This window comes from Embiotoca jacksoni, unplaced genomic scaffold (assembly GCF_022577435.1).
Source record: "Embiotoca jacksoni isolate LCO1_2020_lvr unplaced genomic scaffold, fEmbJac1.0.p SCAF_3, whole genome shotgun sequence".
Lineage (NCBI taxonomy): Eukaryota > Metazoa > Chordata > Actinopteri > Embiotocidae > Embiotoca > Embiotoca jacksoni.
This window is the reverse complement of record NW_027185381.1, coordinates 19,169,453-19,196,546: the sequence shown is the minus strand read 5'-3', so window position 1 is coordinate 19,196,546 and position 27,094 is coordinate 19,169,453. Positions and strand designations below refer to the sequence as shown.

The following is a 27,094-nucleotide window of genomic DNA, read 5'->3' as shown; positions in this document are numbered from 1 at the left end:
TGGGCCACTTTTTTCATTCCTGTGCCATATCTATTTAAATTAAACTTGTCATGCTCCAAATAAGGTGGCTGTCAAAATATCAGAGTGAACTAGCAATGACTTGACAAGAAAATAAATAAATAATAACTTTGGAGGTTATGGTCAGCAAAACTGCCTGCTACCACTCCTGATACCACTTCCTCTCCAAAAATAAAGTTAATACTTGCATAGACTCAGCAGTGCCAGGCTTAAATTTTAGGATTAGGTTGTCAGAAATATACTTATTTTATTTTTATTTTTTTTATCAAGGATAGTTACGCAAGTAAGTAACCCGTAGAGCCACCATGTAGCTTTACAGGTGTGAAGAGAGTAGGGTTATGTGATTAATGCTGAGATGAGCCACTAATGGACAACCCCTGGCTCTAAACAGCTGCAACATTACAGTGGAGCTAATTTCCCCTCTAGAGTAAGGATTGGTATGAAACTTGGAAGAGGTTCAGGCCTGAAATATGGAGAGCAAGGGAACAGAAAGCACAGAAAACAACAGAGCAGCTTTGCCCCCAAGTCCTTCTACCTTCAGTGAAGCTATTACATTGAATTTATTAGTTGTTTGATCCCTTTTTCATATTTATAATTTTATCTGCGTGGGATTAATAACGTCGAGAATTTGGGTAGTTTTACTGAATAAATTTTGAATGCCACATTTAAAAAAATTCTTCAGTTGGAATATGAATTCAAACTATTTTTTGACTTTTACCATGGCTGGCACAATTGCACTATGCCTGAGCAACAAAATGCAGAGTTATGTGGAGCCTTATAATTCATAGTTATTTTCTTGTTATCCAAAACAGGGCAGACTCATTTTTGGAGGGGGAAAACAAGAGACATTTCATGAAACAACTCAAGGATTAAAGTTCTGCGTTAAAATTAACCTTTTTTTTTTTTTTTTTTTTTTTTTACATTTCATCTTGTGCCATCCATAGAGAGTAGAGTTCTAAAAATCATGAACACAAAGTACACAAACCACCGAAGTGGAGATCAAAGCCATCAAAATTATGCAATTAGGGCGGAAGTGACATATCTCACCCTCCTTTGACGAATTTTGTTTTTATCACAGGCTGGAGATATTCATACATTCATAAAAAAGGCATCGTACACACAACCTATTAAAAGATCACTCGTGAATCATCTCTTCCTTCTTATAGGTAGCAACATTTGAGGTAGACAGTGATTTGCTATTCCTTGCTTTTGTAGCTTTGTTGTCTTTTTTATTCATCTTAAATGTTAAATGTTCTATTATAACCTGCAGCTGCATACAGTTGTGCCTTTCTGAGCTTAAAAATCAGTGCAGCAAGGAGACGAAAAAGAAAAGGAGGTTAAATAATCGCATCTTCAACTTCTGGTCAGAAAATAGAAAAAAGCCAGCAAAAAGGGAGAGTAACATAAAGTTAATGTAAAAGTATATAATACAATTAGTAGGTCCCTAACTTTCACGTAGCATAAACTGCTTTTAGACCGTTAATTGACTGGTTGGACTTAGATCAGATATCTAAAATTCTTTAACAAATCTAAGGCATCTTTTGGGGCCTTTTTAAGATCCTTCTCTGATCTCTGTTTCTTAGGAACAGAGATACATATGCATACTGTATTTTTTTTTTTTACAATAATCGGATTAAATACGAGGAATTAAATAGTGAAGATAGAAACTTTCACAATGTTACTTAGAGTTCTGTTGGTGAAGTGAGACGTAAACAATTTAAGTTCTCTGTTGGTCCTATCTTCTCATGTTTAGAGGCAAAACGGCAGAGCTTATTGTATTGATTGCCACACAGATTTGAAATTATTAAATTATTGTCCAGCAGTTTCTTATCTCAAAAGAACACAGGGCTGCCTGCAGGACTGTCTGAGAAACTGTAGATTTTCTCTAAAATATTGTGGCAGGTCATAAAAGGTATTAGCTTTTTTGAGATGATTTTTCTCTAACACCATGATAGGTAAGGGGATTAGGAGGCATGCCTGTAGCTACTCACCAAGATTCAACGGACAAAATCTAGATTTACTAAATGGTTGAAGCCTAAATGTACCATTCCAGTGACCAAAAAGGCTAAAGATGTGAATTACAGAGTTGATGTAAGGCACTAATGTACTGTTTGTACACAATATTTAAAAAAGAAATGCACATAAATACCTTTATAGCCGTACTTAACTTAAGACTTGATGAAAACTCTAACATCTTTACTATTGTGTAGCCTATAGCAACCAATTGATGTCCAGGTTTTGGTGCCATATTTGTTAGGAATGAAAACTATGTGTGTGTAAAAGTTTTAGATCTTTAGATTTAAACTCGAAGTACAAAAGAAATCCAGAATTTAAGGATTTGGCTGTGAATTGAATCCAAAGGGAATCAAATGCTAAGCTTGATGCACGAAAACTAAAACAGAAATTCAAAGTGTCATCTACACATCTATCTATAATGTTCCTGTTTTGGACAAAATGTCACTTGTCACCTTTGGCTGTTTACTTTCACTTCAGTAAGGGCTGCTACAAAGAAAGAAAAAAACAGGATCACTTCAGTTTTCACCTTCATATTTGGGGACAGAGGCAGTTATGGGGTCTGCTTTCTCTCCTGCAGTGTTTATACTTTGGCCTGCTGGCCCCACAGCTTCTAACTATCTGGCCTGAGACAGCCTGAGGTTTGTGGCTGTTGTTGCGGCTGTTGTGAGAGGTACAGAATGAGTCAGACTCAACTACAAGGGCTTTGCAAGGCCACTTTCCCACTGGCAGGACCTGGGGCAAAAAGTCACATCACTTCTCCAAAGAGGCTTTTTGGTCTGGAGAAGGAACAAACACAGGGAGCAGGTGGTTTTGGGATCATGCATACAAATGTGGGTGGAGGATATGGTTGTGCGAGTTGGATAATAGTGCATGTCAGTCTTAGTAGCAAATTGCTGCTAAAACGCTACTCGATTGCTTCATAATTGCATCGTTTTACCTTATCTTAGTCAGAGTTATGAGATTTCTGAGGAAAAACCGGTCAGGAGACTGTATGCAATCTGCACTTGTATTTGGCAGTCTGATCGGTGCATTATTACTTTGTGAAACTGTTTCAGTCTCTTCATCTGACAGTATATCCTCTGTTGATCTTTCTCATCGACATGGCTGATGTTCTGCGGGTGTAAGGTCAGATTTGAGACGTGGTGACTGGTCAGTGAAGACTGGGGAAACTGTAGCAGTAAAAAGAGGCAGGGTAACTGCATAGTGACACACATTGTTGAATGCTGTTAGTGACCAAGTACCCAATTCCATTGTTTAAACCATCCATCTGTTTTGAACACATGGGCTGTGCATTGAAGTGACAGAGAACAGAGAAGGAGAAAACCTTCACCCTCTAACCACATACTCATGTGGAATCCAGAGATATTTCCAAGCCAGTCTGGCTCTGCTGGAATGCCTCTATTGGGAGATGCCTGGAAGGCATCCTAATCAATGCCTGATTCACCCCAACTGGCTCTTTTCAATGCAAATGAGCAGAATCGCTTCTCTGCGCTATTTAAGGATGGTTGAGCCCCACACACTTTTTCTAAGCATGAATTTAAACAACCTTTATAGGACATTTTCATCTACGTTTATCACCTTTTGGTCTCTACTGGAACAAGCTTGTGTACGCTTTGGTAAGGGTAAACAAGTACAGTACACTATGTGGTAATTATGTGAGCTGTGCTTTTATCCTCTGCTCTCTTCACCACAGTGGTCTGGGCTTGCTTCATTGCAGTTGCAGCACTGACTTGTCGTTGTTGTGCCCCAGCTTCTTATTTTAATCTTTTGACAATTTATTTTGTTAGTAAGACAAATTTTTGTCATATATTCTTATTAGTTTTAGTAAAAAAAAATAATAATATATATATATATATATTTTAGTCCCGTGAAACATATGTCTTATTTCTGTAATGCTTTGAATATCTTTTTTGTCCTCTGGGCATTTTGAGGCTACAGGTGCTGCCCTCTTTGTTGTATACTGCTGTTTTGGTTCAGGTTCACTAGCATCACGGCCAAGCACTAATTCAACTCTCTGTAAATCTGGTTGTCATTTCTAAACTGACTCTTTGAAAACAACTACTCACTCTGTCGTTCCCCACCGTTATATTTGTGCCTCTTTCCTGAGTACGTGATGGCACAATATTTTGTAACGTAAGCAAGGCTGCAACAATGAGTGTCATCAGAATATCATAGTTATATTTCACCTGTTCATTGTGCTTCTGTGTGTTAATGCTTCTCGCCAAGTTCAAAGCCTCTTCAATCCTGATGCATCCAAAATGATTTCATTTCACATCACAATCGATGTGACTTTTTGATCTGCCGTGCCTCTCAATTGCCTGTAACAGGTTGTCCAAGTCAAAAAAAAAATCCTGTAGTGGTCCACTGATTGTTAGGTGAGCATGGAACATTCTCAAAGGATTGACATGGCCAGCAAAATAGGCTCTACAGGTTCGCGCTACCAGCTAGCCAGTCCGTGTGGACATCATTTTCCACACTGAAAGTCTGAATCTTTTTTTTCCTCTCCTTGCGCAGCTTTAGTTCTGGTGTTGGCATACCATCAGACTTAATTTTAAGTTGCTGCTGCAATGGTAGTTTAGTAAAACTGTTTTAATTAAAAACTTTTGCTAATGCACTTGCTAATGTTCCTAACTGGGATATCAAACTGGCTAATGTTTGCATTTATTTATTTTTACCAAAGTAAGCAAACTTGGCCTTACTTCCCCCTGGGATGCGGACATGAATGCAAATTTTACTGCAATACAATGTTTCACCACACATTCACCCTAATAATATTCAGAGAGACACTGTTTCACGCATTGTAAAATACTCAATGAGAAATAACAGAGACGGCAGAAGCAGCACAGAGGAATTACAAAACTGTTAGTGTGTAGAGTAAGTGTTTTATCAAAATGGCAACTACAGTAAAAAGAGATAAGATTGGCTTATTTTGGCCTCCAGGAGAAAACGCCATGAGAAGATATACTCTAGGTGGTTGACTGTCAAACCAGGAAATTTGCAATAGCAAATCACATATGCCAACTGAAAGCAAAGTTAATTTTAAACTCGTGGCAATTGATAATGAATTATTAGCTCATACAGCTATAAACCATGTGCACTGAGCATTGCTCTGCAAAACTGGACAATTTCTAATTCCTAAATGATGCTTGAACTTCTGTCGATGAAAATCACAAAAGAATAGGTGACAAAGCATACAGTCAAACTTCCACTGAGAGTGTGCATGACCTATGCCAATGATGCAGTCACAGCAAACATTTCACTATTGTAGCTACTTGTCACTGGACGAAACCAACTTAATCTGCTCCAAAGGATATATTTGAAACAAAGATAGTTATTGGAGCAGACAGCCGTCTTATCATTTTGACACATCAGTCAAGGTGTGTGCCAGGCCATTCAGCTGCCAGGTAGAAAAAGGTAGACAAAAGGTCACTACATCCTCCTGGAAAAGTAAGATCTTATGTTCAAATATACATAAACCCAGAAGCTAAAGTTGAAATTTAAGGTGCAAACCATGCTGAGTTGATGCAACGTGAATAAATAAAAAAAATTCCTTTATAATCCAAATTCTGATTTTAAGATCAGCAATTGAAGACACCCTGGAAGCTGCTTTTTCTTTAAATTTCCCATGAATTACGCAAGGCTGTTATACAGGAGCAACACGCTACTCTTCTAGCTCCCTCTTACAGTGAAACACATACACTAACATACTTATTCCAGTGGTATAGTGATTATTCTGAATGTAGTGACAGTAGAGACTCCACTTTTCTATTTGTATGGACAGTAATGCTACTTATTGATTTTCTTTCTTACCAAAAGCCTTGTAAAAGGTGAAAGCAACATATCAGTGATTACTGATTAGGGGGACTCAGATCTGGAGCTCTCTGCTACTGAGAGGTTGTCAGTTTTCCTTCCCTGCTTCATCCTTTTATTCCTGCCTGTCGGCCAGCAGACTGGACAGAAGGTCAGAGAGTTGATCTGTGCCAAAACTCTGAGGATTTTACCCCCCTCCCCACTTTCTCTCGTTTTCCCTTTCATATATGCAGATTCTGGACCTCCTAATGAGAATATGTTATTCCCAGATACCATCTGTTCTGCTTGCACTCTGTATGAGAAAATAAAGAACATGTCACATCATTCCAATGAGACTGATAAATCAAAGTCATGGGGTAGTTGCCCTTTGGAGAAGTGTGTCAAGAGTCTTTCTTCAGTATGTGTTCTGTGTTCAGCTGAAAACACATGTGAATGAAGATTGCATGTTCATTAACACACTTGACACTGTCAGACTTGTGCTAATTGCCCCAACTCTGGCTCTAACTCTTTAAAAGGGTTTACAAATACAATGTGTAGGCATTTGAATGACCAAAACCACCCACACAATTAAAAGAAATTTGAAAAAAAAAACAATCAATTTATCTGCAAATAAAAGATAAATGTTTGGATAATGAATGACATTCATTAAGGGATCCGACTAATGCCGGAAGAGCGCTGCTGCTGGCCTCTGTCTTTTTAACCTACAATACGTTAAATATGCAAAACTCTTCCTTTTCTTTCCCTTTCAGTGATGTCACACATAATTTCCCCAACCCATAAAACAGACACAATACCACCTGGAATCCCCTATTAAAAATCTACAAATTAACACAACAAACACTACTGTACGTTTCAATAAAGAAAGGCAATTGCTTCCACAATCAAAATTCAAATTCAATTCAATCAAAAACTAGGAGAAGCTGATTTCTCATTTTGCTGGTTTCCTTTTTAGCTGCATCTGGATAAATATTCAGCACTGTCACTGTCAAGACGGACATTTCTGTGAGCTTGGCGCACACCAGTGTTATTCCAATCAAATCTGTCTGTGGGCATGAACATCCTCTCTTTCCCAAATGAGAAATGACAGCCCAGAGTGTTGCTCAGGTAGGCCAATCAAAGAACAGCTCCAGGATGTTTTACAGTGATTACCAGGACAACTTATGCTACACCAGAAAGAGGCCCGGAGCATCAGAAAGAGAAAGGTAACTTAATAACAAAGTAACAGCCAGCAGTCATGCAGTCATGCAGCCTTGTGCGCAGCAGGCACAACTGGGATAGAAATTACAGAGTTACAGTTAAGTTGCTGCACCCATGGCTGTTAATGAGAAAATGTTGCATAGGACAGACATGAGCTTATATTTACGCCCAGGGGTAAAGCAGTGGTTAAAGACAGATTTTGGAAAATTCACTTATTTGGTGTTTGAACCAATACTGATAACATTTTTATTAATTTCAACTCTGTGATGTGATTATTTTTAGTGTGGAAGCAAGGGGGTGGGGGGGGGGGGGGGGGGGCAAAGCTAGCCCTGATAAAAAAAAAAAAAAGTTTAAAAAGTTAACCTTCCAACAACTCTATCATTCAGAGCACTTTACATAATCCCAGAAGTATAGTCCTCCGATTCTCTAGCTGAAAAACATAAAATATTAAGTAAAGAGGGTTCAATAAAGCTTCAAACAGACTTCATTGTCCACTGGCTCCAGGAGTGAAACCAATTATGCGTAAATTAATTATTATTGCACTTTTACTCTTATAATCATCATAATTACCAAAATTGTTGTTATATTACTGTTGTTAAAAATCTAGTCCAGGGTAAGTATATGGTTGAAACTGAATTTAGTGTCTTCAGAAAAAGTGATAGTAGTTACTTTGGTAGGGCTGGCTGCCCTAAATTCTATACGTTTGTGGCACAGACCAAAATGCTTCAAAGCTATCAGAAACTGTCTTGTTATTCCCAATCCCATATGTTGAACTGACGATGTGGCCAAAATCAACAAAATTGAAAAAAAGAATAAAGATGAAATAGATTTTGGTTGGATTGCTGTGCTGCCACTCGGCTTGGCTAAAGTTACCTGAAGCACTATCCAGATAAGTTTAAGAGGGTTAAACTGAATTTAATTTGGTGTAAAATGCCAACACCAAGTGCTTTAAAGACTGAAGCAACTGAAACACATGCCATTCATTTAGACTGTCCCATGTGAACTGCTCTTTGGATTTGGACTTGATCCCACAGCAGAGTAAACATCAGACAGTTCCAGACCACAGAGGCTGTGTTGACACGGGACAATGCATGTGGTATATTTGAATTGAATAAATACAATAAAACATAGAGCAGAATACATTTTCAGAAATAGGTTTTTTGGAGATACTGTTTGGAGTTTTGGCAACTTGCCAAATATTGTTACGAATATGAAGTGAACTTTAATTCAATATTGCGCAATAGTATTTAAAATCGTCTGTCTGGTTTCTTTTTCAAGAGCGCTCACGCATAACAAAAGCATTTTTACTACACCCTCTGGCATTTTCATTTTGGTGTCATTCTTTTATTGTTCATCACGTCTCTGCTGTTTGCACATTTATCTTACGGACAGAAACATTTCATGTATAAATTCACATGTCTTGCAGTGTTAAAATAAAAAAAACTTACTTTGAACCCTCATTTATTTGCATTGCATTTACTCAGGCTTGACTGGCTTGTCTCAGTAAAGTAGAAACTATTTACATCAGTTTTAACGTGACATGTGCTAATATTCCAAAGGGGTTAGGCTATTTTCTTTCTTTCTTTTCTACATTACTTGTGTCCTGCGCAACTAAATTCACGATGTGGCCTAAACAGAGACAAGACTAACGGCTGTTGTTGGGCATCTGCCACTGTCCCTGTCCTTCTTTTCCCATGCTATTCTGTCCCAAAGGATACACACATAGATGTTCTATAGCTCAAAATGCACACATCTTCTTGCTTATATCTTCACAGTTTGGATATCTCAAAATGTTTTTTTTTTCATAGTTTATGTTATCAAATTATACACATGCCAGCTTAATTTGTAGGCAACCTCTTGTAGGCCATACCTGAATTCAAGAGGGCCACGAGTTGAATAGGCCTGGCGTCGAGTAAATACTTGTAATGTAACCTGTAACTTCAAAGACTAGAAAAATAAATCAGTGGAACTCACATGTATTCTATGAGTACTGGATTTAATCACAGAGACAGCACCATCATTTAATGATGAATATCAGTGAACATTTAATAGTTTTAAAGGCTGGGAATTGCCTCACAGCACATGATTATATCAATTTGCTCCTGACGCCAGAGGTACCATGAAAAACACTCAGTGGGACACAGCAAAAGATGAAAAACACAGAACCTTGGGGTGTCTACTGAAACAAATTGACTCAAACATACTGAATGTATTTGAAAATACATATTCAGACTTTTTCTCTGTAGGGCAAACTGGCTAGCCCCCACATGCACATTTCTTATATAGTTCAGCACCTTATCTTCCTGCTCTTTCCACGACTTCAATGTGCCAGTCTCTTGGGAATACCTAACCTCAAGCTGTATTCAAAGGTCAGTTGTGTCTTAAGTCACTGAGCTGTAATGGTGTGACAGCTGTGCTTATTCGACTGGTGTATGGATCTATTAGCTGCAGTTGTATGTTCTAATTTCCAACCAAAAAACTTGAAAAAATAATTTTCCTTTTGCGAAGACGGTGTTTTTGTGGTTCTGCTGGTGATTGGAAAACTCTTAAATACTGTACAGTAAAGTCTCACAGATACTTAAATCTCAGTTTAATTATCTGTTTAAATGAAAATAAAATGTTCTCACTTAATTTGCAATTCATGTTTCATGCTACAAATGTTATATAGAAGCCTGTGAAGAGTTTCAGCATCTGTTGAGGGACTCAGACACTGTTGTCGTACAGCTCAGTTGCTCGAAAGTATGCGTGTGATATCAATATCTCTCCTGTTGTCACCTTTGAAAACTGAAAAACAATATCATCGGGATGATGCAATCCACAAGCAAGATTTTAAAAGGAAAAAAGAAAGTAAACAAAGTCACGCTTTGGCTTCTTGTTGTGCTATTTACACTGCAACGCATTAATAATCCCATGGCTGTGTGCCATGTAGAAAAAACTGTTCAATTTAAGTGTCTGTTTTTTTGTTGTTGTTTTGCAAATATTATATTGGAGTTTTTACAGGCATTCCTCATTATTTAGAAATGAGTTATAGTAATAGTAGATTCATAAGGTACAATTTTTTAAATCTTGTTAAAGGTTTAAAAATATTCATGGTGCAGTCAAGTGCTTCAACTTTGAACTTTGCTGTGCACTGAGTTCAGTTTCTGTCTCGTGATATGAACCTGCGACAGCAGGCCTTGAGTAAAGGCAAACAATTAACTTTTTTATAATGTGTTCCCAGCTTTTACTACTGAGTCTTCCTGGAAAAGCTAATGCTGAAAGATAGACACAAATATGGGGGAAATATGTTTTATCAGGCTATATGTTATGGTATGGTAGCAACAGTAAGAAGTGGGTCATGTTAACCTTTGTTAAGAGACTTAACATACATTTTGACAAAAAAACCAAAACGTATTTTATTAATTCAACAGGAAAAAACAAAATCATCGGGATGATCACACTCCAACCTACTTCACAACAACAAATATTAACAGTATTTCTTAAAAGCTGTAAAAGATCAAGTTTATGACAATAAGGTAAAGGAAGAATTGAGTTAAGATTTTTCTAATTATATATCATTTGGGGACACGTCACAGAAAGCTTTCACTATCCCTTAAGATTAACCAATACTTACTATCAACAAAACAGTTATATAAATCACTAGTTTAAAGGTCACATACTTTACACTTTTCCTATGTTTTATTTGCAGTCTTGATATCCATGAGAAGATATTTTTGTGTTTTCAGTCCCCAACACAATCTTGACGTTATTTGAGGTCTCCTCCTTTAAGCTTCTCTTTGGAGCTCTACCAAGAACAAGCTGTTTTGTGCCTGTCTTTGAGGCTCATGGATATAAATGACCCTTTCTTCTTATTGGCTGATTCATTACAGAGTGACTCACGTCCAGGGTAACATCAGATTTTTTTTTTTTTTTTTTTTTCTCGTATTGTTGCTTGTTAGCTCTGTGATGAAAAACAGCTCTTTGTTTTCTTCCAAAAAAAAAAAAAAGTTGGACAGTGGCAAGTGACTGCCTGCTAATTAAAGGAAGTTTGCACAGAAGTTAGCAAAAATGGGTTAGCCTAATCAAACCAGGCTCACTTAAGGTGGACCTGCTATTCTCATTTTAGTGACAATCCCAGCCACTTCTAAACAGGGATGAGAGAAATGTCTGGCTGCTGAGCTCAACTTAGTTTGTAATATTTATTAAAACTATTCAAACTGTTAATGCTGCTAGCTGAGGCAGTAGCCCCACCTCCTTCTACCAGTGAGAGGACAGAAGAAATGACTGGTACTGTCGAAGGCCTGTTTTCATCATTCTTAGTATTTTGATGTGAGTAATATAATTTACTTTGACATTTTCAGATTACTTTCCAGTAAAATAATATTGAGTTTATAGTGACTTTGTTGTGGTCAGCATAAGGCCATGCACTGCCTAGAGTGTGCGTGGCGGTCACGGGATATCTTTGATTTCAATTTTGGTGACCATGTTAACAGGTTAGAGAAGCAACATGGCCTCCATGTCATGCGTGTTGTCACTGCTCGCGGCTGCAGTCTATTTTTCATGTGACACGCTCTGTTCCCAGGAAAATGTACTACACGGAAAAGACCTGTGATCACATGTGGACTATATCATTATAGCAGAAACCCAATGTAGGATTATTTTTGCAAACCGATAATTTAAACTAAAACATTTTTTTGTAATAAAAAAACAACCAATATGAGAATATTAATAAACAACCGGACCAGGAGAGTATAAAAATAAAATTCTACCCATACCCATTCGTACAGCTGGCTGCATTATAAAGACTATGACTATGGGAGGATGAGACAATTGCAGTTCAAATACAATCACTTTAAACCTTATTTGACCAATGTTTTGTGACTACATGGCACAGAGTACTTTTAAAATAATGATAATAAACCAAAACTATGTGAAAATACATAGTTTTTGGGGAAAAAAAGGCGGTCCAACTACCGCTCACTGCAAACACAGCACCTAAGCAAGCCCCCCAGAAACCTATGGAAAACCCTGCAAGAAAATTGGAATTTATACAACATGGTATTTTTAAATCTGATATTGTACACCGTAATATTAAATCACTTGACTTTTTCTTTAACCTGTACAGTGTCTCCTATTCCATATCTACAATTTCACCTTATCCTGCCATGTTTTGAGACCTGCATGGTGTATGATGTATTTTTGAAATGCCCATAGCACAGTATTCTCCGTTTGTGTGCTTTCAATGTACTTTGAGATGGCACGAGAACTGTTGTTGTCCACAAAAATCAAGGGCCATCGGTGGTGAATGTAAAAGAAAGTAATAATAAAAGAGAGAATATCCATGCTTTAGACTGAAACGTTCTTGTCACATTTGAAACATGGAGGTCATTGACGAGGACCAACCGTTAACTAACATGACACAAAGCTGATCAATAAACTGACTCACGTAAACTGTTTTCCAGAACACAAGTCTAATCTGTAGTCTCTTGTGAAAACCAAATTATAGGCACTGGCATTCTACATAAAGTTGTATTCTATTTTATATTTTGTTTCCTTCAGTTTGTTGTTGATGCAAACAGACTTTTTCTAAACAGATTTACATTGTTCAAATTTTAAGGTTTTCCCACCAAAATCTTTACACAATTCACAAAAGACTTGCTGGAGCTTCGAGAACAACAACCAAGGGACATTATGAACAGGAACAACTTGTTACAATTCCAAAGTTATTTGAAATAATTAAACCAGCAACAGACTTTTGTGGGCAAACGAAACAAAGGTGCAGTAGGCCTAGACAAAAAAATGTTTTAACCCGAAGCCCAGAGGGCAATGTTTTGTTGTGGTTTGTTTTTCTGAGTGTTAAGGTCTCAATCACCTATTGGAATAGAATGCAAATAGAGTAAGTCTCCATGGAAGGAATGTTAACAAAAGAACGCTGTTTGAAGCAGCTGCAGTAGCACATAGACACGATATAAATAGTGCAGAGGAAGAGCCTTGGCTGCAAATAAATGTGCTCTGCTTCACATATAAATGCACAGAGCAGTTACAAAAGTTTTCTCTAACCCCTCTTCCTATCAATCATATGTCAAAGCTGTTAAGCTTTTTCATGTTTGTGTAAAGATTTGGTAATTTCACACATGCCTTGATCGTATCCAGGGGTGGCAGGAAAATGGGCTTGTGTTGACAGTTTTTCAAGGCTAGTTGCTATTGAAAACATAAGTAAAATCACCAGATGACATCCTATACAAATCTGAATTTACATATGAGAGCACTTCTCTACAGTCCCAGCTCTCAGTGGAAGGACTGCTACACAGTGTATGGAAAGCACTGTGAACGTCAGAAACCCCAGATTAGACATGAAACAGAACAAATCTACATTGGTTGTTCAGATTTGTTTCCACATGCACATTAATTAAAACACTTGCAGTTTTCTCCATGGTTAAAAAAACAAAATGTCTGATTTGATTTTTGGAGTAAAAAAAGATGCCATGGTCTAAACAGTGAAGAAATCTAGTTACAAATATGCTTCTTTCTTTGCAGACCATCATCCAGGAGAAGTCGTCAGTTTCTTACTACTCACGACACCCACTAGAATTTACAAAAATAGACTATTTTGCCAATTTAATGTTTTGACCTATGACTGATGAAATAAACAAGGTAACACAGAGAAGTTTGTATTTTTCAGTATCCAGCTGACTTGTTTCATCTAATTTCAACAGCAATATTGAAATTATTAACATATTTTTCTTCTGTGGGTGACATTAAAATATACTATATCTGTTCTTTTCTCCCATTCCTCATGTGCTTAGTAGTGATGGTATATATGAGGTCATGAAATAATTAGATCATGAGCTAATTACATAGTTGGTTAATATCTACCTGGTACCATCTACTCAACATAGTCAGGGGTTAGTTTAAAATATGATGACACAAATGCACAAATGGCCATACAAAAATGAATGTTTATGTCATCACACTCCAAGCAGAAATAAATACTTTTTTTTTGCTTTGAAACACAAATACCCAGAAAAAAAATGGTATACCCTTACAGTATGTTGCCATGTCAATATTTGAATACCAAGGGCTTGCCTATAATTTCAAAGGCCACATACTGACTCACTTGGTGGCGTTGGATTGATGGGTAGTTGGACAATCACATAATAGAAATGAATAAAAGAGACAATCAATCACCCAGAGCTCACTTCCATTATTGCATTGGTCCATCATCAGACTACAAAAGTAACCTTCTCATGATGATATTATTTCTTTAAAAAAAACAGTTTTAAACAATCAAAGATAACTTGCAGAGATAATTTCAACTGTTTCAACTCAACAATCAAATTGTTTTAAAAATATTTGACAGTATTAGGTGTCAATTACTTTATACCTGTAAACGAATATGCATAACTCTGTCTTGCTTTGAGATAAATCACTATACAGGGTCCAACAGAACCGACTGCCCAAAGGCACAGGGCATGATAAATGGATGGGCCAGTGGCAGCTAATCAGAGTCTGCAACGTGAGTTGTTAGATGATGTCATCGTTTGAAAATACGTGATTGATGAAGTGAATCCGGATTTGCTGAAAAGCACATAGTTGAATGCATTACAAGATGCGCTCTCAGTCTCTTACTAATACTTGAAAAAACATGTCCGCAAAAGAAACATACAAGACTGCAAAGAGGCACTTTCAACTTTGGTGACAGCAGCAATACAACTGTTGTATGTTTTGTACAGTTTTCTGTCAATTTCCTGCAAAGACGGGCTTCCACCCACACAGGTAGATTAGATATCTCAGTTTCACCTTTGGTAAACATTAGATAATAGAGCATCTTATTGAACTCTTTTCAAACTGAAAATATTTTGGCCACACATACTGTCTCAGTTGCGCTTCATTGGTGCCGAGATGCATCTTGAAGGTTAAACATTACATGCACTTTTTCTCAAGTGCAGTTACAGGTAGGTAAGGTAAGGTAGAAAACACTATTAGAAAATACATTTATAACAGCATTTATAACATTTGTAACATATTTGGTTTTAATACGATATTATAATACGTTCAAGCCACAAACAGACACCACAGTTATACTTCTCCCATAATAATATATTTTGCCTATAAAAACGTTGCTTTGTGTTTTTATTAAATATCTCAGAACGCCCTCAGGTAATCTCTTTAAATGTGGCACAAACATTCACTTGGAGGTAACGATAAACTGATTCGATTTCCGGGGGTCATAGGTCAAGGTCACTGTCCCCTTACATCGGATTTAAGGATGAAGGATTAAGTGAATAGATTTTGGTGATCAAAGGTCAGAGGTCAAGGTCAATATGGCCTTATATCCATCTTCTCTGCCAGTCCCATTCTTGTGAATACAATATCTCAGGAACATCTTGAGGGAATTTCTTACAATTTGACATTGACATTAACTGGGACTCAAGGATGAACGGATTAGAATTTGGTGGTCAAAGGTAACTGTGACCTCACAAAATATATTTATTATCATGACTCAGTAATGCAAATTAACTATTACAAGAGTTCACAGAAATATTTAATAGCATACAATTATTATTATTCTTTTCATCCATATCAACAACATAACTTTAATCATTTCACTTGAATAAAAGCAGCGATAGAAGTAGATAATAACATTTGGTACCGTACCTCTCTGTACCTTTGCTGTTGTTGACTTTTAACTGTTTTGTTTATGCATTGGATCTCCTCCTGTTGCCAGTCAATCCACACATTAAGTTACAGTAGCTTTGTATGTCGATAGGAAGGCAATGCATGTTGGTGAAACATGATGAGAGGCAAGCTGAAAATGCTTGTTTAATGTTCAACTTTCTGGGACAGCAGCTCTCCCCATGTCTCTGTCTCATTATGCGAGATCTGCAAGCTGCCATTCGGTGGTTATCGATTTGTGCTACCAGTTACACACAAAGCTCTGGCCCCTCAGGATGATGTCTGTGGAGTGTTTGCCTACACTGTGTTGTAATTATCGGCTCGCCAACTCTGTGTTCAGGATATGAATAAATGTCTACACTACAGGTAAGCCATTATCATCCATGATGTGTCTCTCCTGAGGTTTTGTGTGTGAGTGAAAGAGCGGCAGTAAGAGAAAGAAAGATAAACTAAGGAGCAAGAGAAGCTTCGGTTCAACAACAGAATATTTTCAAAGGGGTTTATGTGTTAGGGAGGGACAGAGGCATATGAAGAGGCAGACAGGGAGAAATTAAGACGTAATGTAGCATGTAATACAGACATATGTTGACGTTCACCTTGGGGGGAGAGATGATACCAGAAAAACACATGAATTTAAATTATAAAAGAGAATGAGGAAACAGTCAACCGGTGTCTGACCATGTGCTATTTAGATAAATAGTTATAACAAAAAGTCATAGCATGGTTATGATAACAATATCGTTAATTATATAACATGTTTCAGTGTATGATCTGTATTTTCCTGCCATGTCCATTTATCTTTTATATAAGAAAGCTCAAACTTAATTAAAGAAATAATAATACATACATAATTATAGGTTGTTTGACTTGTTGAGGTTTTTTGAACTTTTATGATGAAACTAAATAGTCACACCTCTCATCCAATCACTTCCTGTAACTGTAACCTGATGTCAGCTGGAATACGCCCCTGAACTGATCAACAGAACTCCCAAGTCCCCTTTGTTCTGTCTCTCAATAGTCTTACTCTGTGTGTTGAGTCCTGATTCCAGCACCAGACATTACTCATAAGGCAGTAACACAAGAACCTGCCTAAAATCCCTCTTTTCCCAACTGATGGTTAACATGTTTATTTCTGCACAAGCAGCTTTAACAGGAAGTCTGGTAGCTAACTTCACAAGCAAATGGAGCAAAGAAAGCAAGTAAGATAGACGATGACTGTGTTTGTTAAAGAGAACAACTTGAACCACTTTAACACAACAGACACACTTAACATCGGAGCCAAAACTCATCCAATCCTGGCTCATCAAAGACTGATGAGAAGGTAGCCAACAAAGCAACCGACTAAGTAACCCCTTCTCTTTCATGAAATAATATCTGGCCATACCTAGTTACCTGGGTCCATTTAAAGTTGCACATGTGTGAATTTTGCCAACCTCTATTCAACTCAACAGATCTTCAACCTTTACTACCTATTGATATGGTTGTAGTTATTAACGTAATTATTAATCACAGTTCCGAAAGACATATGTTCAGAGACTGATCTCCATGTCTTCAACTTAATAGAGCTTAAAGTTTACATACAGTAGCCAAATATAGCTGACCACATGGTCAAATGTCAGACTGACTATATGAGTATGACATTCAACACCTATGATGGAAGCGTGCTCTAGTACTTAACATAAATCACGACACACTAACTTAGGACCTTACATGAGGTCGTATGGTGGCTTTTGGTAAGACCAACATTATTATTTGAATTTGTTCATGGATTGAAAACAGAAACATGACTTGTTTCAGGGTACATTAAGCTTTACCACCAGGCACAAAAACAAAAACAAAAATCATAATTGCAGTTTTACAACAAAGGCCACGGGGCTTCTATTGCAAAGCGAATTTACTTGTGACTTAGGAAATCTGAGTACATTGCTTTGTTTTATACAAAACCCCTGCATCCATGGGCGGCTTTTTCCACTGCAGTTGCTTCGTAGTTGCTACATGGCAGCATGTCCATGTTCAAAATAAATTAACTAACTACAGTAGCAGTGGGCTAATCAACATTAGCCTGCTCATATTGTCATCATCAAACTAAATTAAAAGTTATATAATGCTGTAGTCCAAAAGTAGATATTGTACTACAATATAACCTATTTAGGCAAAAACAAAACAAAACAAAACAAAAAAACCTACTTTGTAAGCAAGCATTTTTGTGAGAGTTCAATATCAGCAATTTTGCAACCTACATATTGACAACATTTTCTCATGATGTTGATACAAAAAATTATCTGGTGGACCTTATGTTTCCTTCAAAATATATTCAGTGATGCAGATCAGTTGTATAAAAACATAATCTCTAGGAGGGCTGGTTTTCTGCTGGGGTTCAAAAGTCACAGAAAATATTTGCCCTCAATGGTTCCAAACCTTTACATATAGCGGTGTATGCTGCTTGCCGATAAATTTGAACAAACCTTTAAAGATTCATGTATATTTATCTCCTGCTATTATTTTATATCTGCTGCAGATTTGTGTGTCCATTTGTGTTCTTAATCGAAAGTGACTTCCAGTGTAATGCTTTTGGCTTTTTTTTTGCTTTTCAGCTGTGTGTGTCTGTAATATGTTGCCTGTTTCTGAGACCACAGAGCTCAGCACTGGGCAACACATGTTGGTTTAAGACATAAGCGATGGATGCAAAATAACATTTATAATCTGTTTTTGAACTCAATGCTTCAGAGGAACTGTCTATTACTGCGAAGCACTTAGGCTAGACTGTGTTATTAGTTTTAAAGGGATGTCCTTAACTTACCATCCTAACTGCAAAGATGTTACTTAAAACGTGTTTTTTCCCCCCTTAATTAATGTCTGATGTGTTTGTTGATGAACAAAGTGAATGCATGTGTAAGTCCTTGTTAAAGGTGCCATTATTGATTGGTTGAAGTCAACCGGATAAATGCACAAATGCATTTATGGTTCACATGTAAATAGCGTGTGTTGATGTGTCCAGTGATGCTGCACAGCTGCAACTCCAGATATGGTTATGTCCTTTTTTATGATTCATGTTTCACTTCACTCAGTGGAGTCACCATGTCATTAATCGACTGTAAGGGGGACAGACAAAGATGTGTTGTGACAAATAATCCAAAGAGATTTTTAAAAAGAACTATGTATTTCAAGGATGGCAGACCTCCGATTATATGAACAAGTCTTGCAGAAAATATACTTTGCTCAGAGTTTATTTTGTTTTGGGTCTTTCATTATTGCAAATTTCTTTCTGGAACCTTTGGTTTTGAACAAAGCTGACATTATAACCATATAACCTGACTCATAAACCATGAACACAGAACTACTGCCAACGGAGATTAATAAAATAAATGTTTTTGTGCACGATAAGTGGATGTGCATACAAATGCCTCGTACAGCCAAGACAACACATTCATTGTGTTTACATGCATTATAGAAATGTGATGATTACTAGATAAAAGCAATACATAAATTGTTGCAAGTGGCCATGAGACTGAAACTCTTTAATTGATAGCTCAGATATTTAATTTAAACGGGTACAAATACTCAAACGTAGTGTTAGTGATTAAAGTATTTAAAATAGAAACCATGCACTGTAAATCAAATCTGCAAACAGGATTATTATCATGTAAGGTATAAACCAGAGTGGTATTATTTTGCAGTGCAGCATAATGCACAAACAGGCTCTACTACTTCATCTCACAAACCCCTCAGTGATGTTTCAACAGAGCAGAATCAAGCATAAGAAATACAACAAACTGTTTATGTCTGTCATATATGGTAAATCAAAATCATGTCGCTTTGTAGTTTAAAATGTTTTTGTTCGGAAGACAAGCGATCCCCACCCATTACTACTCCCCCCTCAAGAGAAAAACCCATAGCACTTCAGATCAAAATATTTATCTCTCGCTTTCTCCCACACTGAGAAGATAAAAAATGCTTTAAGATTGAAATCGGAGAAATAATAACCACTGAACAGCAAAGCTGAATTCATCAGTCTGTCAACGTATGCTGTGGGATGTAGAAACCTTGATCTTAAACATCGATTATTTCGGTATTTTCAGTCTGTGCATGCACTACCTGTATCCCTCCGCCTCTGGGAATAAGGCAGTAACTGGGAAAGAAACGACATGAAGCAACAAATGTAGAGTTGCAAATATCAAAAGCCAGTGCAAAGAAAAAACACATTCCTTGAGCCTTCTTTTTCTGTTTTGTGGCTTCAGTTAGGTGTTTCAGATATGACCTATTATTCTGGACATTAACTCAGTTTTAAAACAAGCCATGAAAACTCAGATCATATGAAACATGAGTTACTGAAAACAAATTCTTAAAATTATTGCTAAATTTAATCTGGTTAGAGTAATGTGGCTAGTGTTACTGACTGTTATTCATATGTCCCACAGAACAAAAAGGGTAATGGATACAGATATACAGCATACATAATATCCAAGCTATTACTATATGATGGCTACAAGCCTTATTAATGTATCTGACACCTGTCAATTCATGTGTGAATTTACACTAAAAATAGTTACGTCCATCCCGAGCCATGCCTATCAAGTCATAAACAATACTCACATAACCATACTTTAAAAGAATTATCAGTCATTGTAATTGTTCATCCTGTCCATGCAACTTTTAACACTAAATATATTGTATCTATCCTGCTCTCAGTAGTCTGGGCACAGTTTACGCAATAAAAGCTTTAGCATTAAATTAATAAAGTAACAACTTAAATAAAAATGTTGGTACGTGTAATCTCTGGAGTTTTCTAACAATTTTACCAGCAACAAAATGTGTGCCATGCCTTGACATAAGGCATGGCCGCCCACTTAATGACTAATATATTTTGTATGGTTTCATTAAGTTTGAAGATTGAATTATTATTGCATATATTATTATTATGTAATTTGCTTGGAAAAAATGGACACAAAAAGTCTATGAGTTTGATTAATTTAAATGCAGCGTTGGGAAGCAAACATCCAAGATTAGCGTGTGTAAGAGAAGGATTATTGGACATTAGCTAGATGCATCTAATGTATTCTTCTGAAATATATGTTTGAAAAAAAACAAACTGACATTTCTTTGGGTTCTGTTAATACGTCAATGATTTCCATGATGAGAAAGTTAGGATTTATAGTCATCAAAATACAATGAAGTCATAATTAGAAACAGCAATATCTCAGGAGTTATACATCTTTTGCTGGTAGCTCAGTTGGCATTTGGCTTCCAGAACATTATCAGCAGGGTACTGTTTGGGAATTTGAGTTAGGGTAGATACTCGTCTGCATGTCAGCCAATAGTGAGTCTGGGAGGGATTATGGCAAAAGGGCAAGGCTTAAATTGCTGGCAGAGAGTTTGGAGAAAAGCTTATCACTGGTGTCAGTGGACCTTTGCACAATGCTATCCTCACAGGGTCAGTCAGAGCTTCTCCTCTTAGATTAAATATAGAGCAGAAACTAGCATAAGTTAAACACAAGCAAGCAATATATTTGTTTTCTTTTTCTATGGTTTGCTATAGTGTCTGTCTGATTCTCTATTTTTCTGTGTCGCTTTGTGGTCTTTTTTATTTTTCACTGTCTTTTTTGGACAAACACAATACCAAAAGTCTTTTACTTGCCATATTAGGTGCGTACAGGGCAATGCACAAGTCCTTAACTGGATTCAACTTTTTTGAAACTTGTATGTTGTTGAATGTGTGCAGTTTTATGGTGACTGTGATGGAGAAGTGTTCATACGTTGTGGCAATGTTGAAGTACAAATGTTGATTCCTAAATACCACTACCACATGTGATACATTTTTTTATATTTCTTCACTCTACATGGATGTTTGTGAGACTTGAGTAAAGCAAACTCCAATTTTGATTGCGAGCAAGTTGCAGGCCACTTATAGCAGCTCAAAGTTTCACTTTGCATTTCTGACTGTGTGGCCTGTCTTCTTTATCCCACTTGTGAATAATTTTATTTGGCAGGGGGATCTTTTACCCACCCTACTTTCTTCTTATTCCAAACAGAAATACAATATTTTAATATCGTTTTTTTTTCCTAGTTTTTTTTATTCATCCTGCAAGTGGCACAGATCAAGTGGGTGTTTTTGCCAGCAGCTTTTTCTGGTGCAGTGGAGCAGCTTGTGAGCTGAAGCAAACAAAGTAATGCCTCAAAGTAATCTTTGCATTTTCATAGGGAACACACAAAAAAAAAATGCCCTTCACATTTCTGGCAACAGTGGTTAAGTATTGACTCCAGTTCATCATATCGATTGTACATTTGCAAAAGTAATGTACAGGATGCAAAGAATGAAAGGCACACATCTAAAATACTAACTTTCATGTGTGTTGGGATTAAGTTAATTATTGCAGGAATCTTTGAATATATTGAATTGTGGAAAGAATATCACTGACATATTATCCTCATCCTGTATCTAGCAGCCTAAGATGAAAAACTGTTTTGATGACAGAACAATAATAAACCAGAGCGATTGAATTTTACTCTAATGAATAGAAAATATTGATTGTACAGTGTTTTTGTGTGTGTGTCTGAAAGATTTTCACCAAGTACAAAACTTTTACAAAGTACAAAGTTTTTCTAAGAGGAAAAAAAACTTCCTAAAAAGCCTGTTTCCTTTGGTTAGGAATGTATTAGTGCTCGGTAAACATATACTGTTGTTCATGTACAAATTTGCAAAAATCGTAATTAAAGAGGCAATCACGTATATGTAGTCAAAATCACAGAGAAAGATACACTGCATCAAAACAGACTTTTTTTGAATAAATCTAACTGTAAACCTTCCCTGTTTTCTTGCTGATCATATTTTTTTATTTAAAGGAATTTAAATAGTATCAAATATATATATATATATCATATAATATCAACGGAAGTATTTTCTTTCAATACACAATATACCACAATTTGTATTGTGTGTGTGTGTGTGTGTGTGTGTGTGTGTGTGTGGGTGGGTGGGGGGTGGGGGGGCTGGAGCCTATCCCAGTTCACTTTGGGTGAAGGCAGGGTACACCCTGGACAGATTGCCAGTCCATCATAGGGCCAACACATAGAGACAGATGGAAACAAAGACCATTCATGCTCTCATTCACACCTAAGGGCAATTTGTAGAACCTGAGGTGCATGTCTTTGGATGATGGGAGGAAGCCGGAGTACCCGGAGAACCCACGCAGGCACAGGGAGAAGATGCAAATTCTACACAGAAAGACCCAGGCCCGGATTCAAACCCAGAACCTTTTCACTGTGAGGCGACAATGCTAACCATTGCGCTGCTGCTATGTCAAGAGCAGAGGAGGAGAATTACTTTCCAGTCATTCACTGTTAAATTGTCACCGTTTTTCATGCCATGTCACATCTGGGTCCCTATTCTATTCCTCATTTTGCTAATCTCTTTAAAATAATATTAGCTTGCCCATTAGACATGACCACAAACAGATCCTTTGAATGCCATCATTTACCACTCATTTATTCTTATTGTCTGTAGTTATTCACACTGTAAAACGACCTCTCTAGGAGAAAGATGATTAAGGTAATCAGGAGTGAGTTCTGTGGTGTTCAAATTATTTCCAGCCTTTCAAGGTGAGGCCTTGTAGTGGCCAAATTAAGCTCTGACTGGACTCTTTATTACCCTTTATGTTGAGTTGTTCCAGACAGCTGTTAGAATTTTTCCCTGGACAGAGGCCTGAAACTATTCATATGCATACATGTGCATGCACATTTAGACACATGAAAAGACTTGGTCTCCAAATACTGACTTTGGATATTCAGAAAGTATTTGCCTTTAAGTCGTGCCTAATAGAACTGGTATCATACCATTTTTTGCAGTTTCAACAGATATTTTCTATTTATTAGATAAATGAGACTAAAAAGAGACAAAAATTAATAATTAAAAACATAGATATGATATATTTTTTTCAACAAATGTTACAAGGAAAAAACTTAGTAAGCGTGTCACTGTTTAAACAACCTGTCTGAGCCGTCTTCAGACCTTTCAGCCTCTTCTGCTCTGTGCTCCTTCGGTCCAATGATTTAGGTGACACAATTCACATGTTTTCAGAACAAATGAAATGGTTCCTCAAAAATGAGTAATAGCAGTGCTCGAGCATCCACTTTTTCCTCAACTCATTTACTCGCAGCCGCTCGTTTTACTGAGACAACAGAGCCCACCTGAGGGCTTCTACAGCTCACCAGTTTGTCTGTGTCTGTGCTGCTCAAGCTGCTTCCGCCAGGACCTTACTGATAAAATGATGCATGACACCCACAAGTTGGACAAGCTGTGGCTAATTTAATCTATAATGTCTGTTATAATGACCCATGTAAAAACAACTTCATTTCTGTTACACTTGAGAATAAAGGGTAATTAATAAATAATAATCCTACACACTGCTAATGTCAAAGATGAAAAATTTGTATGAGATAAACTGACACTTGTCCGACACTCGCATAATGAAATGCATTTTAGGGGGAATTTTGCCTACTACAGTTGCAAAAATGACATAATGATAAAAAAATTAGACAACAAATGCTTAAAACGAAATCAGTTGTCTAATGTTAGATGTATCGCCATACCTCTCCTTCTTCACACATCATCATAAAGCTAACTTTTTGCAGAAAACTCACAAACATGGCAGCTCTCCTCAAACCCTACTGGTAACACTTTGAATTTAAGAGACATGATCTTTTGAGGTCTTCCAAATTTTGACAGGAACAACGCCTACGCCAATGCATGGAGTGCATGTATGAATTGCCTTACATGCCAAAGTGAAACCATAGCAAAAGTCACATAATCTTTTCTATCCGTAAGTCATCATGAACTGTTACGCTCCCACAGGTTTTACACTTCTGTGATAGCATCTTAGAGAAACACGTGATTTAATCAACAGCCATCCAACTAAATGTAAGCAGTATATTTTTGCCAACCAACAAAATACAAACAGCCAATTAAATGTGCAGTTCCTTTTAATGTTTGTTATTGATTAGATGACCATTCATTGTTTATTTTTTTCCCTCTGTTTATCTGCCCTATAGCAGGAAGGATATGAATAGATGGTCCCCTATGTGTCTGAGAAGAAAGACAGCCACACGGAGGATTAGAGTAAGAGAGGATCGGCCGTCACATCCAGATGCTGCAAATCTGCTCCCTGCCTCATATGTGAATAGGTACGCCATTGTCTGGAGCACTGCTTGTTTTGCATGAACAGAGACACAGCCAAGGAGATAAACAAGCTGAAACTGAGGTTACACCAAGTCTAAATCTGCTATGATACAGGATTACAAGGTTTATGTGATGCTTAAAGCTTTATCCTCTGATTGTCAGTCAAGATTTTCTCAGTGGCAAACTTAGTAAGCCTTTAATGGCTCTGCATTAATAGACAATTCTAGCAGGAATATGGGAGTTGTTAAACGACGTACAGTATACTGATGATGGACTGTCAGTAGTTACGCTCAACTTTGCGGGGCTGAATGGCTGCGGCTCAGATTGGGCTCTTTGTGCTAAATTTCATGAAGACTTTGTTGAATATATTGTATATTATTCAAAAGGACACACTATTGAACCAATCCATTAAAGGTATGCTAATATATAATTACAGCGCAACATGAAATACATTTAATATCCACATATCGAGGTCTGTGCTTATGTATCCTTGGTGGTTTGTCATGCAGAGCATAGTTCTGTGAGCTTCAGCCCACCTGCAGAGGCAACAGCTAGCCATGCTTGATGTTAAACATCTGACTTTATTACAGCAAAGCATGTCCACAGAGAATACATTATTGATGTTAGATTACATATAACAAATATTTCTGTCACTATCAGAATATCTGAGAGATAATTATTGATACGGCATCAACTTTCTTGTCAGTCATCTGTTTTTACATCTATCTGAATGTAATAATCTACCGTGTAAAATGGATTACTACTAGTTTAAAAAAAACAACAACAATATATGAACATGCAGGAAGTGCTCCACGTTTTGAGATGAGTAAATCATTAATAGGCATTGGAGGATATAAAAAGTGTAATAAATGATTGAGGAACCTGCTAATAACTAATAACTTCAGGCATAATTCCTGGAATAAAAGCGTGGGGGAGAGCTCGGCCTCCAGCACGATAATCTCTCAAGTGCTCAATACTTTCTTCATTTACCGTAAATAGGATGTTTCTGTGCAATATGTATTTTATTATGATGAGGAATGTGAAGTCTCTGGGCAGGCACATGCTGACATCCTTCATATGCAGGTTTGTGGCCGAAGGAGGACGTGTTGGACCTGTGCCTCAGAAATCCAAAATCCTACAGCAATCAGATTTGGTAGATAGGCTTCACATGTCTCCAAGAACTTATACTCAGCCAAAAAATAAGTCAGATTGTGTGTTAAAACAAGGAAGCAGACACAACTATATTCTTAACTGTAATATTGAATTGACCGCCGTTTACCCGTGCCTTTATTTATTTTTCTCGTTTTAAATGTAACCAAAATGTATCTAGTACATGTGCTTTTGCACACAGCCTTCTGTAAATGGACTCATAGGACATGAGATTGCAAGAGATTTGAAAAACAAAGTCCTTGGATGGTGGTGCACACAAAACTGCCAAACTTGCTAAAGCAACCATCCTTCAGAAACATATTTTTGATTGGACCTTGAATTGTACAAAACTGCATTTCATCATGCTCCGTAGCACAAATATCATTTTTGTTCTACTATCGCCTTCTTTTCCATCAAATTTTACACAGCATATTTCAACTGCCTACATCATCTTTGCATCACTAAATTCTTATCCTTAGTCATGATCCACAAAAGAAGTTGCACACAGGCTAAAAGGAATACATAATTTCTTAATGCCCACGCATTCCAGCAACCGAACCTCAGATAACTGCGTGCAAAACCCTGAAAGTTTGTCAGACCATGTTTCGTTGGGCCGTACTTTACCATATGGCCAAACACTGGCAAAGATTCACTTGGCAATATGTCTGGCAAAATTTCATCTCTTGTCACACATCTCCCTCTGAAGTGTTCTCTCTTTGAGAAATGGGGCTCTCCTACGAATAAAAAAATCAAACTTTTATTTTGCTGAATATTTTCATCAATGGTTACGGACTATCCTGAGGCAAAATTCCTTCTTTTTCTCTCTGGGATAATAAGGGCACATGTGGGTCAGAAGACACAATTTTGTGAATTTAAAATGAATTCTTTGATATTCACCAAAATTCTCAACCCAAATGATCTTAGTGACAATAAATTAATTATCACTGTAAATTCCTTCAAATTGAAAGAGGGCGTTTTTCGGGGTTTTTTGCATGTAAATTGGAATGTTGCTGATCTTTAATTTGATTATGATAAACAGCTTGACATTAACCAGTTGTACCCTCAATGACACATTCT

At 37.0% G+C, this 27,094-nt stretch overlaps 1 protein-coding gene across 4 annotated transcripts in view; it reads left to right on the top strand.

Annotated features, from left to right (window-relative positions):
- The window catches only part of lrrc4ca (leucine rich repeat containing 4C, genome duplicate a), a 155,957-nt gene that overhangs the window by 68,243 nt on the left and 60,620 nt on the right, over nt 1-27,094 (top strand). For 2 of the 4 annotated variants that reach the window (XM_069162678.1, XM_069162675.1), the window contains exon 2: nt 24,742-24,873. The exons of the other annotated variants lie outside the window; for them this stretch is intronic. The gene's annotated coding sequence lies outside the window, so the exon portion shown is untranslated. The remainder of the gene's footprint in view (nt 1-24,741; nt 24,874-27,094) is intronic. 4 annotated transcript variants of the gene reach the window in all.